Here is a 12,861-nt window from a genome sequence, read left to right on the forward strand (position 1 = left end):
TCAATGAGCTGGAAGACAGCAGGGGATGCTTACTTAGCACCCTAGAGATTCATGAGATAACTGGGGCTCCGCCCAACTTTTCCAACCTGTTATTTTGAAAAATTTCAGTTTTCCAGACTCGTTTCAATTGGACAATGAACCACACACACTCATCACACAATGTTAGCATTTTTGTTACATTTGCTTTATCTCTCTGTAAAATACATATATTTCTGAACCATCTGAAAGTTGTGGCCACTAGGACTCTTGATTTTTCAAATAATCCAAGACAAACCTCCTAAGGACAAGGGCATTCTCGTGACAGACATCGTCACACTGACACATTAAGGATAATTCAATAATACTCTCTCTGAAATACATTCCATATGTAAAATCCTCCAACTGTTCCCCTCATCTCTTTGGTTGCTTCTTTCCTTTAAAGTAGTGTAGGTTCGAGGGTCATGTGATGGATTTGGTTGCAGTCTCCTGTGTCTGGCCTGATTCTCTAGCTTTTCTCATTTTCTCCCAATATTTTTGGCAGATTTAAATGGGTGTAATTTTTGACATTCAGCATGCTAATGAGCAAGGCTTCTGAGGGGCGGGGGTGAGATACCTCTGGCAGGAATGGTGGTTGCGTACCTTGGAAGTGCCACCCTAGCTGACATAGGGTGGCTCACCTCCCTGGCCCGTGCATTGTCCTGGCCTGTGCATTGTCTCCCAGTGACCATCGCTAGAGGCAAAATTTAAACCAGGACTTCTCCAAGAGGGAGGGGATGGGCTGACACATTTAGCTTTGCCTGGAGACATTTCTGGTTGTCAAAATGTTGGGGAAGGTGTGTGCTCAGGGCATCTGGTCAGTAGAGGCCAGGGACACTGCCAAACATCCTCCTTAAAAAAGAATTACTCAGCCTCAGATGTCCATAGTGGCAAGGTGGAGAAACCCAGGGGATGCCACTGCAGGGGATGCCACTGCAGTGTTCCAACCAGTGGACTCTTCCGCACCTGCCTCTTTCCCGTTCCTCTGAGCTCCTGATGTGCTCCATGCACGTGAAACACAAGTGGAAGCATCAACCCTTCAACACATCCCCACTGGTGAGCACAGCGACACGCTTCCGTATTTGTGTCTAAACTGGCCCTCTAGTTGGCCTGTGAACTCCCTGTGCTCGCCAAGTGTGTCACCTGAGATGAGCTTTAATTGCTTGAGCAGGCACATATCAGTCTTATTTGAGAGGAAAGAAGAAGGTGCCAGTAAAATCCCAGAGGGCATTGCTAACTAGCAGCTCACTGGGCCGCACGTGAGAGCCTAGTGTGTTCTCCAAAAGTCCTGTCATCCGACCTGACAGCAGTCCGTGAGGCGGTTTACTACGAGGTGGCTGGCCGTTTGCGCTCGAGGAACCAAGTCCCCTCTGTGCCCTGCTCCCTGCTGGAAGACACCTCGCTAGTGGGGGGCCGGGGTGGGGGAGGGGAGAGCTCCGGAGAGTGGAGGACTGTGCGCACAGAGCTCCAGTTCAGACCCAGGATTCAGCTCCTGCACTCATCTCATCAGGAGTCAAAACTGTTTCTCTTTTCCTTCCTCTCCCCATGCTCCCGGCAAACAAACAACAAAACACTCAAAGGGCATCTTGGGTAAAAGAAGTCAAACGAGTTCTCGAGCGACCTTGGGAACGAACGCCTGGTTCCCAATTTCGGAGGAGAGCTAGGCTACTTCTCTTGTGTGTGTCGGGGGCTGGGTTCTCAAGGTCACAGGTGCGTGGACAAGGCCCGGGTTCCTCCCCCCCCATCCCCGGCGGGACAGAGGTGGGTGGGCGAGGCCCGGGTCTGGTCGGACCGGGACCCGGGTCCGCAGGGCGCCCCTCCCTCGCCCCGCGAAGAAGGTGGGTGGGCGAGAAGCGGTTCTGGTCCGAACGGGACCCCGGTCCGCAGAGCGCCCCTCCCCCTCCCGGCAGGGCAGGTGGGTGGGCGAGGCCCGGCGGCGGCGCAGTGCGGCCGCGGGTCCGCGCGCGGGGAACGGACCGGGCTGGGGCCGGCGCCCTACCCGGCGTGTGGCCAGTGTCAACGCAGCCACGGCTCAGCCCGCGGACGCCCCTACCACCGTACCCGGCCTCATCCACCCGGGCGGCGTGCGCGCTGCAGGACGACTTACTGCTTAGATCCAAGAATGAGGAGGGCAGGTCCATCCGCGAAAGTCCTCCCACTGAACGAAAACGAAACTTCCCAGGATGCCTGACTTCCGGCGCGAGCCCTGGCGCCCCAGGCTCCCGGGGCTCGACGCCCCGAACACCGCCCCTTCCCGGCGCACACCTGGGGGCCGGCCCCGCGCGCCCGCCCCGGGGCCCCGCCCAGCTGCCCCCGGCGCCACCAGGTGAGAGCCCCGCCCGGCCCCGCCCCGGCCGCCCACGCCGCCACCGGGAGAGCGCGGCGTCGGGCCCGCCCTGCTCCGTCCCGCCCGCCCAGCTGCCAGGTGAGCGGCGCCAGACCCCATCGCCCACTAGGCCCGTGAGAGCCGCACCAGCCCCGCCGCCAGGTGAGCGGTTCCCAGCCCTGCCCGCTCGCTGGGCCCCTCCCGGCCCCCAGGCCCCGTCCCGCGCCGTCCCTTCGCATCCGCCCGACCGCCGGGTGAGTGGCGCCATTCCCCGCCCGGCCGCCGGGCCAGGTCCAGCTTCGTCCGGCCCGCCCTACCCGCCGCCAGGTGAGCAGCCCCAGGCCCCGCCCGCCGCCCGCCGGGCTCCACCCAGCCGCCAGGCCCTGTCGCGCTCCGTCCCGCCTCTTCCCCGCCTCGCGGCCTGGTGAGTCGCACCAGGCCCAGTCCCGCCTCCCGCCTAGCCCGGCTCCCAGGCCGTGTACCGCTGCAGCGCCAGGCCCCGCCCCGCCTGCAGGTGAGCTGCCCCTGATCCGCTCGGGGCTCCAGGCCGCGCCCCGAGGCCCTCTAGGCTCCGCCCTGCCGCCAGACCCCGCCCGCCGTCTGCGGCGCCTGCGCAGTGCGGCCCGTTGGGCCGGGGCCGGGCGGCGCGGCCGGCGCAGTCGGCGAGCGCAGTGCGCGTGCGCCGTGCGGCCGGGGGCGGGCGGCGGCGGCCGCGGAGCGGAGCGGGGGCGGGGCGGCGCCGTCTGGCTCGGTCGGGCCGGGGCGGGAGTGCGGCGCGGGACGGCGGGGCCCGCGGGCTGCGGACGGCGGCCTCGGCGGCCGGCAGGTGAGGCCCGCGTGTCGCGGGTCGGAGGGTGGAGAGCGAGGGCCGCGAGGGGGGCGCGGGCGGGGCGCGCTGCGGGGCGGCGGCGGAGCCCGGGGAGCGGCGGCCGGGCCGCGGTGCATTGTCCGGGCGCGGGCGGCGCCTGCACAGCGCCCCCTGCCGGCCGGGCCTCGGGTGGGGGGCCTCGGGCTCCGGCCGCGCGCCTTTGTTCGCCGCCCCCGCCAACATGGCGGCCGCCCGGCCCGCCCGGCCGCAGGCCCCCGCGCGCTTTGTTCCGCAGGCCTGGGCGCTGGCGGGCGGGGGGCGGCGGGGGCGGGGCGCAGGAGCGTTGCATAATCGGCCGGGCGTGGCGCGGGACGGGACCCCCCCCCTCCCGGGCGGGGGGAGGGGCGGGGCGCTGCGGGCTCGGGTCGCCCCCCCGCCCCGCCCCCGCCCGGGGCCGCCCCTCGCGCCCCAGCCTCCCGAGTGACCTTGAGAGCGCTGCGCCCCGGGCGCCGGGATGGATGGGGCGACGCAGAAGCTGCGCAGTGCTCGGGGTGGGCTCTGGGGGCCCCGGTGGGAGCGGCCGCAAGGGGGGCGCACCACGCATGTTGACGCAGCGGGGTCGTGCGGACGCGGTGTCGCGTGCCGTGCGCTGGGGGACCTGGGGTCGGAGCGGGAGTTTCCACGCACATCGGGGTGGGATACGCGGGTGGAGGGGCTGCGCTAGCGGGAGCATCAGGAGGCGGCACCGGGCACACTCGAGCGTGTGACGCCACGGCAGCTGGAGACGACATACCTTCCGAGACGTGAACACCTGTAACTTTCCTGTGTTGGAATTTTCTGGAAGGAACTCTGGTCTGGAAAGGGTGGAGGGAGAGGGCTGTGACCGCTTTCCACACAGCTTTTGTTAGGAAATGGAAATCCAGCCTGCCCTTGGTGGTGTATCCCGGGGCAGGTTGAGTTTGAGAATGCTCTTAGAGGTTGTGAGCATCCTTTTAGAGGTGGTGACACTTCACATGGGGTCACATCAACCAGGAACCTCCTCAGTTCCTTCCCCCAGCCTTGGCTGATGGGCAGACACCCCGAAATTGGAAGAGCCAGGAGTTTACAGAAAACATTCGTTATTAGACTTGATAACGAGTAAAGGTCGCACAATGTTTATGTCAAAATTATGGATAGTAGGTATTAATTTCTAGTGAGAAATAAAATAGAATGTTTTTAGTTTTGGTCTTGAGTAGCGAAATGGTTACTGTTAAGATGTTGTGAAATGTGTAAGGTAAAAAAGGCCTGTAGTTCTCTATGTTTAATATATATTTGTCTATATATGTGTATATATTTTTTAAACCTTTGGATAAATCCCAGAAATTCCACCACTACTGCTTCTGACAGTACCCTTAGTTACCAATTCAGAATAAGGCATTTACTTAGTTTTGGAATATCTGAAGTGTTGTTTAAGGTAGTGTCTCTGTGACTCTAGATCTAAGATATACTACAGGAAAAACAGAGGGTTCCTTGGTCACCTAAATTTGGGAAACAGTGCTGTGTTTTGCCCTCCATTAGGGTCACAGTTCATTTCATCGAATTAAGGGCCTTGAGAAATACTGCAGTACTGTTCCCATGGTTGGTGGCAGATCTCTTTGATGTGTTTTTAATGGAACATTTGTTAACACCCATGAAATTCAGGTGACGATGAAGTGTTGGTCGTCGCTGTCCATACAGAGCGTCTTAGATAATGGTACCTGTCCCTTAAGTGTGAACTGGGACGTTGGTGGGGTTTGTGTGTGCCTGTGCATCTTAGGGCAGTATCTCAAATTTGGCTTTTAGTCATAAGATATGAGAGTTATTAATCTGAAGTCTTAAGTTGAGAAATTTGATAATAGTGTTTTCAGTTTCCGGTGATTTACTTGATTGTCCATCATTTGCAGCTTCACTCACTGTACTTCTTAATTGTTAGCAGTTTTTTCTTGGTACATTAAAATTACATGGTAGGGATGCTGTATCTGAAGAATTAATCACATGGGTTATTTAGAGATTAAAAATAATGCTGTTGAGTATTTCTTTTGGTTTAGCTGTTAACAGGATCTTAATTTGCTGAGAAAGAGCAGTTAATACATATCTACGTAAATACTCGCTTATGTTTATTGATGCTTAATTAAATGTTTTCTTTCCCTGTTCCTTGAATGAGAAGAACTTGGAAGAGGGAATCAACTATTTTGCCCAAGTATGTTGTTCAATTTGGCAGACGTTATGGTGTTGTGAGAAGGCTGTGGGCTCTGGAGTTGGCCATGGAGATAGTGTGGCCTTCAACTCTGCGGTGTCTGGGTGGAAATCCAGCCCCACTCCGTCCTGGTCTGAAGCCACACAACTGATTCCCACTCCCACCCCGCCACCTCTTGGCCTTTTGAACTTGCCATTTCTGAGTTGTCACACGAGGCCATCTTGAGCATTAACTGAATTTGTAGGGTTCCCGGTGCAGTCCTGAAATGCAACAGCCCCTGCCAGTCATTGTTGATTTCCTTTTCTTCCTGCTTTTGAACTTTGCACGGTATTTTTAATGTTGAAGTGAACAGTTTGATAAGTTGTGCCCAGTATTCAATGCAATTTTTAATTGAATCTTTGTTCTTAATAAAATGAGTCATGTATGGGCATAATGCATAAAGATGTGCCCTTGCAGACCTTTCAGTCTGGTGGGGAAGATCTGCCTGCATGTGGTGAGGGAATTTGATGCTGAGAGCATTTGGCGGAGAAGGCGATGCCCGAGAAGGATCAAGAGTATAGAGCAGGAGAGCAGAGAAGGACAGCCACAGCAGAGGTGCGCAGAGAGTGTTTGAGACCATCCTGGATTTGAATCCCAACCAAAGATTGCCCCGTGTTAGCATTTACTCCTATGCGTGTGTTTATCTGTTAGATGGGGTTAGAACACCTACCTCATCAAGTGTAAACTTCTGGGTCCCTGTAGTAGGTGCCCTGTGGGTACCGATGCTGGTGATGATGACGTTACCAATGCTGACACCAGCTGTAGTTTGGCAGGGCCATTCTGTGTAGCAAGAATTTGGGGCTAGATTTGACGTAATTCTGCATACCATATCCAGGCAGTTGGTGTTTACCCTGTAGGTGGGGAAAGCCATTGGAAGGCATTAAGCAGCATGAAAGGTGGACTGAAGGAATCTGCCAGCACAGGATCTCTGGTCCAGCCTGTGGGAGGCGGTGGATGAAGTCATTTGGGACAAGGGGAGTCAGTCTGGAGTCACTAGAATGTTGAATGTGATGAGTGTTTTGGGTGGAGGAGGTAGAGGGAGAGGGATACATTCAGCATATGTTTACTTTATCCAGATATCGAGAGTGTAAATGAAGAGACTAGTAAAATATTTTTTATACCATTTTAGGTATTGTTAGATTGTAGTGTTGTCTTTTAGAAAGGCAGAACAACTTTTTAAAAAACTTAGATTGTATTTATAGTAAGTTTTAGTTTGTTTATAGTTATATCCTTATAGCCTATGTGTAATTTTTGGACGTGTATGTGTATGGCCTTGTGTGTATCTATAAATGATCTCTGTAGTCACAGGCATGTGAATCTACATGTCCATATGTTTTTATATTAGTTAGTCGTATTCTTAAACCATAGTAATTAATCTAGGTCCTGACAAGTGGTCAGAATGTCCTTTTTCCTGCGTACAGGATTGGGCTGTTGTGAGTTGCTCTTTTTGCTTTTTGTCTTTAGACCACTGTGGACCCATGGGCTTTGGTATATTCAGTGTTATACTCAAGTAGTCCTCATTCTTTTTCCTCGGCTTGTCTTAACTTGGGCACCATGCAGTCCCTTCAAGCTGGGTGTCTTCCCTTGGTGCCACCCCATTAATCTTTGAACCGTTTCTTGCTTTCTGATACCAGATGCTCATGACTCACTTTGTGCTTTCTTTATCAGCCAGTTCTTTCAGCTGCTTTTATTGGAGAGTGGAAGTTAGATACCAAAATCTGGTTCTGTGTTTCCTTATTGCTACTGGGATGCCCCTACTTTCAGTAGACAGATGTGGGAAATACATGCAACTTGATTTTGTATTGATATTTCCAATTTGTATTTAACAACTCAGGGTTTTTCCTTTGAGTTCATCCTTTTTTCTCTAACATTGAAAATTTGCATTCTTTGCAACATTACTTCCCTTTGTCCTGCAGTGTAAATGACGTTTGGAAACACCAGTAACAGCATAGTGTTGGTTTGTATTTCATTATAGTCCTTTTTGTTCGTAAAATATATCTACATAAGGATGCACAGTCGACATTTGGAATTATGAAATGATTTGAAAATATTTTCTTTCTGATTCTTACCAATTTGATTATTAATTTGGTTTATTTTCACGAAATCTTTAGTGCTTAATGATTGCGTTCATTTTGTTTAATGTATTTTTTTTCAGTATGTAAAACATTTACGCAGTTCAGAAGCCAAAGCCGTGTTACAGAGGTATGGTCACATCATTCCATTCCTGTCTCCTGCACCGTTCCCCTCGTGCCCCCTTTTTGTTAGTTTCTGGTTTATTCTTCCAGTGTTTTGTTTTTGCAGATACAAGCACTGGCATATTTTTATTTCCTTTCCTTTTTTAAACAAAAGGTAGAACTCAACACTTTTCTGTTTTTTGTGGGGTTTTTTGTTTTTTTTTTTTAATTTAATACATTCTGGAGATTGCTTTATACAAGCTCTTTTCCATTCTTTTGTGCTTCTAGTTTCATAACGGTGAACACAGGTTGTTTGTATTTTATTGCTGTTATATGTGCCTGCTGTAGGGAATAACCTTGTAGATGTGTTATTTTGTGTTTTTGCAGGTATAGCTTTAAGATAGTGAGATTGTTGGGTAAAAGGTAAACATGTTTGAAATTTTGTTAGTGTCAAAAAATTCCAGTTTAAAAAGGTAGATCTGATTATGTCACCTTTTTACTTAAGACTCTCAGTGGCTTCCCATTGCTTTAAGGACACAATTTCATAACACGACCTCACAGGCATGTGTAATTTTTATCGTTTGTGCCTCGCCTCACGGGCGTCACATCTCCCTTTGTTTTCCTTGCTCCAGCCACGCCTGTCGTTCTTCTGTGCCCGGCACCTTCTCCGCCAGACCACAGGGCACTGGTTCTTTTCTTCTGCCTGGAATGTTTTTGTTTTGGTTCTTGTTTCGGTTCTTCCAGGTTTTTTTTTTTTTTTTTCTTTTTCTTCCTAAGTCTGTTTGTTTTTGAGAGAGAGAGGGAGAGAGAGAGAATCCCAAGCAGGCCCAGGGCTGTCAGCACAGAGCTCGACGCGGGGCTCCATCCCATGAACCTTGAGATCATGACCTGAGCTGAAATCAAGAGTTGATGCTCAAGGGATCGAGCCACCCAGGCACTCCCCTAGTCTTTCTTTAAAGTTTGTCTTAAGTATCACTTTTTCACGAAATTCTTTTTGTGTGAGTTCGCAGATTTTTGTAATAAGGTAGAATAGTCCAGAGAACTCTGTATATCCATTACCTGCTACCACAGCCATCAACTTTCTGAAGTTTTTGAGTTTTTTCTTGACTTCCCTGTAGTTAAGTTCTCCTATTAGAGACACTGCTGACCTTACTGCTCTTCTCAAAATTATACTGTAAATGAATGTAATGTAATGAATTTTTATTTTCTTTAGAATGTTGAGTTTCGTGAAAACAGAAATTGTTCCTGTTTTTGCCCATGATTAGTTTTCTAGTATTCAGCTTGGTGCTTGGGTCGTGACTGCTCAAACCCGTGCCCTGGGCAGTAGTTGGCCAGGTGCTTTGTGGGTATGTCTGGTCTGCTGTACAGGATGAATTGAAAGTTGTGTCAGTTCTGTTGCCTCTGACTTTGGTGCTGTGGGTGCCATGCACAAGGTGGGCCCTTGTCCTGGAGCTCACCGCACCTGTGGTACGGGGGGCAGGACTCTCTGGGAACCTGGGGGAAGGGCAAGCCTTCACAGCAGCCTTGCAGGGCCGAGTCTGCCTGGCATCAGTGAGGGCGACCAGAAGAGCAGTGAATGCAGGCGGCACATGTGCAGCCACAGGTGCTGCATGAGAACTCTCCCGTGGCCCGCCCAAACTAGAACCGGGGATGTGGTTCAGTCTAGCCAAGTTAAAACATTACAAAGCGAAATGATGAGCTCAGGGTTTTAAATTCTTTTTTTTTTTTTTTTTTTTTAAATTTTTTTTTTTTTTTCAACGTTTATTTATTCTTGGGACAGAGAGAGACAGAGCATGAACGGGGGAGGGGCAGAGAGAGAGGGAGACACAGAATCGGAAACAGGCTCCAGGCTCTGAGCCATGAGCCCAGAGCCTGACGCGGGGCTCGAACTCACGGACCGCGAGATCATGACCTGGCTGAAGTCGGACGCTCAACCGACTGCGCCACCCAGGCGCCCCAGGGTTTTAAATTCTTAACTCAGATTCCACATAAGGGAGCTGAAAGTTTCTGTGACTGCTGTAAAAAATTCATCTTGAATTCCAAATTTGTAAGGAGCACTGATGGATAAAGAATGGGATTCTAAGAATTGGATTAGGGACATACGGTCAGATTGCCATTAAGTTAGAGACCTAAATTCTGCTGGGCTTCCTTTGCCAGTAGAAGCAGCGTTTCTGTCACCTGTGTGAGGAACTTCATCTCCCTTTGCCTGGAAAACCTGTAATTGCCTTTCCTCCCCCAGGGATGGTCCTAGCAGGCCCCAAAGTGGGAGGTGCAGAGTGTGACCCAAAAGATGGTTTGGTTTGCCACTGTATAGGTAGGAACCTGGGGAATATTTGTGGGAATGGATCTTTTTTTTTTTAATTTTTTTTAACGTTTATTTATATTTGAGACAGACAGAGACAGAGCATGAACGGGGGAGGGGCAGACAGAGAGGGAGACACAGAATCGGAAGCAGGCTGCAGGCTCTGAGCCATCAGCCCAGAGCTCGATGCGGGGCTCGAACTCACGGACCGCGAGATCGTGACCTGAGCTGAAGTCGGACGCTTACCCGACTGAGCCACCCAGGCGCCCCTGTGGGAATGGATCTTAAGGGGGGGTGGGATTATGGTGGAAGGGACCTGAAGGTTGGTTAGGCCGTATTTGTTGATGTGGGCTCATCAGCAGACGTTCTGGATCAGTGTTGTAGCTTGAGGGATTAGAGTTCTGGTTGATTACCTGAAACAAACAAAAGGTGGTCTGTCTAAGCAAAGCTGAGGTGCCAAAACTGTTGGTATACCATGGAGAAAGAAGGCATCCAAAGGCTTAGGGAGATTGGAATGTTGTGACAGGCCTGGTCACCCACTCTGGGAGGATTCCGTGCTCATGCCTTACCCTGAAGCTGCAAAGGGAGCCCCAGGATCCTAGAGGGCTCTGGTCACTGTTAAGGTCAGAAATCACAGTGGGAACTGCAGGATCCATAAATGTGGTGGGGATAGTTGGATCCTGGAGTGGCAGGTCTGTGGCATGGTCTTAATTTAGAATTAATCTTTGTGGGGCGTGCCTGGTCGGCTCAGTCAGTAGAGCATGTGACTCTTGATCTTGGGGTCGTGAGTTCAAGCGCCACCATTGGGTGTAGAGATTACTTACAAAAAATGTTTTAAAAAAAGAAAGAAAAAAAAAACTAATCTTCGGGTTGCAACTACTGGTAATTTCTTTGGTTTATTCTGGTGTTGTTTAATCCACACCAACTGTGGAATTGCCGTTCATGTAACCATGTGGTCACTAGAGTTGTTTTTTTTATTCACATATGAATTGTACTTTTCATGGCTCTTCATTCCATTTTTGATGAATATTGGGTTGTTCCTGGTTTGAGACTGTTGGTTCAAGCCTCCAAAGAGCCAGAAGACAGCAAGTTTGGATCACATTTAGATGTAGCAGAGGAAATACATGTGAGGGTGCTGTCAGCACCTTGCTGGTCTGTTGCATATGGAAGAGAAAGGGATAGAGAATGTTTGGTAGGCAGAGTCTGGTGACTGCAGTGTAGTTTTAAGAAAGTTTAAGCAAGGCCAGTGAGGAGTCTTCCAGCCAGAGTTGGGAGTCACAGGAGTCTCTTGTCCTGCAGGAATAAGCCTGCTTTAGTATTCTGCCTGTGGCCGATCTTTGGCTAGAAACAGCCTGTGGGAAGTGTGGTCCTGGTGGGAAGGGTGATGGTGAGTTCAGAGTAGTGCACCTCCCCATGGTAGGTGATTCAGGAGGCTCATTTTCATGGCTGTCACAGGATTCACGAGCGTGGACTTGATGTGAACATTCAGGTATGTGTTTCTTTTGCATGCTTTACTGTTCAGTACACTCAGGAGTAGAATTGCTGGGTCATATGTTCTGTCCAATATTAGTAGATAATGCCAAACTTTTCCAAAGTGGGTATACCAGTTTCTATTCATACTACGGTGAACAAATCCTTGTTGCTTTACATCCTCACCAATGTTTGGTATTGTTGGTCTTTGTAATTTTAGACATTTCAGTGGGTGTATGGTAGTATCTCATTCTGGTTCCTGAGTTAGATGTGGCCATGTATTTATCTTGGTCAGTGAAATGGGAGCAGAAGAGATTCATCACATAAACTTTAAGAGCAGTAGTGAGATTTTCCATATCCCTTCCCTCTTGCCAGTGATCATGTTTCCAGATGCAGCTTCCTACCGTGCTGGTCTTTTATGTGTCTACAGTGGGCAGAAAGCAGAGGGAAGTACAGGAAGGGTGGGGTGGAGAAAAGAAGAGGAGTGGGAAGGCAGGGGTGGGAAATGGGAATTATTTTGTGTTGAGTTTTCTTAACTAAGGTTTCTGGGGTTATCCTTACAGATAAGTCTTTATTTTTAAGAGCAGTTTGAAGTTCACAGCAAAACAGAGCAGAAAGTACTGAGTTCTCCTGGATCTCCTGATCCCCCAGCCCCTGTCCCCAGCCTCCCCCATTATCAATATCCTGCACCAGATTGAACATTTGTTTGTTACAATTACTGAACCTGTGTTAGCACATCATCACCATTCTGAGTACATAGTTTATGTTAGGATTTACTGTTGATGGTGTATACTCTAGAAGTTTTGATAAATATGTGATATATATCCATGATAACAGAGTCATACACAGTAGTTTCACTACTGTAATAATACTCTGTGCTCTACTTATATTTCTACTGTAATTCCATTGTAGTCAGAACACTAAAAGCTTATGAAAATTTTAAAGCTTGCTTTATGGCCCAACATATGATGAATTTTTGTAAATATCCAGTGTGTGCTTGGAAAGAATGTGCTTTTGCATTTGTTGGATGCACTGCCTATATTTGCCAGTTCAACTTGGTTAGTCATGTTAAATTCTTCTGTGTCTTTGCTTGTTTTTTCTTTCACTCTACTGGATGTATCGATTCAAAAGAGAAATGTATTGATACCCTGATCTTGCATTTGTCTGTTCCTTCTTAGTTCTGATAGTTTTTGCTTTATATATTTTGAGGATATGTTGTTAGGTGCATACATGTTTATAGTTGTATATATTCCTCATCAGTTGAGTCTTATAAAGTCATTGAGTGTTCCTCTTTAAGAAAAAAGTATTGTTAGAGATAAAGCTTACTTAGCTGAATATTAATATAGCTGCACTTTTTTTTTCTGGTTAGTATATGCAGTCTGTTATCTCTTTTTACCCTTTATTTTCATACTTTTCTGTGTGCTTACATTTTGAGTGATTATTTTGTCAAATGTATAGTTAGAATTAAAAAAAAAAACCTAGTCTGACAATATTTCTTACGTTTGGAAAATT

The 12,861-nt window shown here is 49.5% G+C and overlaps 1 protein-coding gene across 3 annotated transcripts in view; it reads left to right on the forward strand.

Annotated features, from left to right (window-relative positions):
• The first annotated feature begins 2,423 nt into the window (after window positions 1-2,423).
• Window positions 2,424-12,861, forward strand: part of SPIN1 (spindlin 1) — an 85,093-nt gene continuing 74,655 nt past the window's right edge. For 2 of the 3 annotated variants that reach the window (XM_030294448.1, XM_030294447.1), the window contains exon 1: window positions 3,124-3,167. The gene's annotated coding sequence lies outside the window, so the exon portion shown is untranslated. Of the gene's footprint in view, window positions 2,504-3,123; window positions 3,168-12,861 lie in introns of those variants that run through there. The other variant, XM_032595643.1, reaches the window with a different exon arrangement.

The sequence above is a fragment of the Lynx canadensis genome, chromosome D4 (assembly GCF_007474595.2).
Source record: "Lynx canadensis isolate LIC74 chromosome D4, mLynCan4.pri.v2, whole genome shotgun sequence".
NCBI classification, from domain to species: domain Eukaryota; kingdom Metazoa; phylum Chordata; class Mammalia; order Carnivora; family Felidae; genus Lynx; species Lynx canadensis.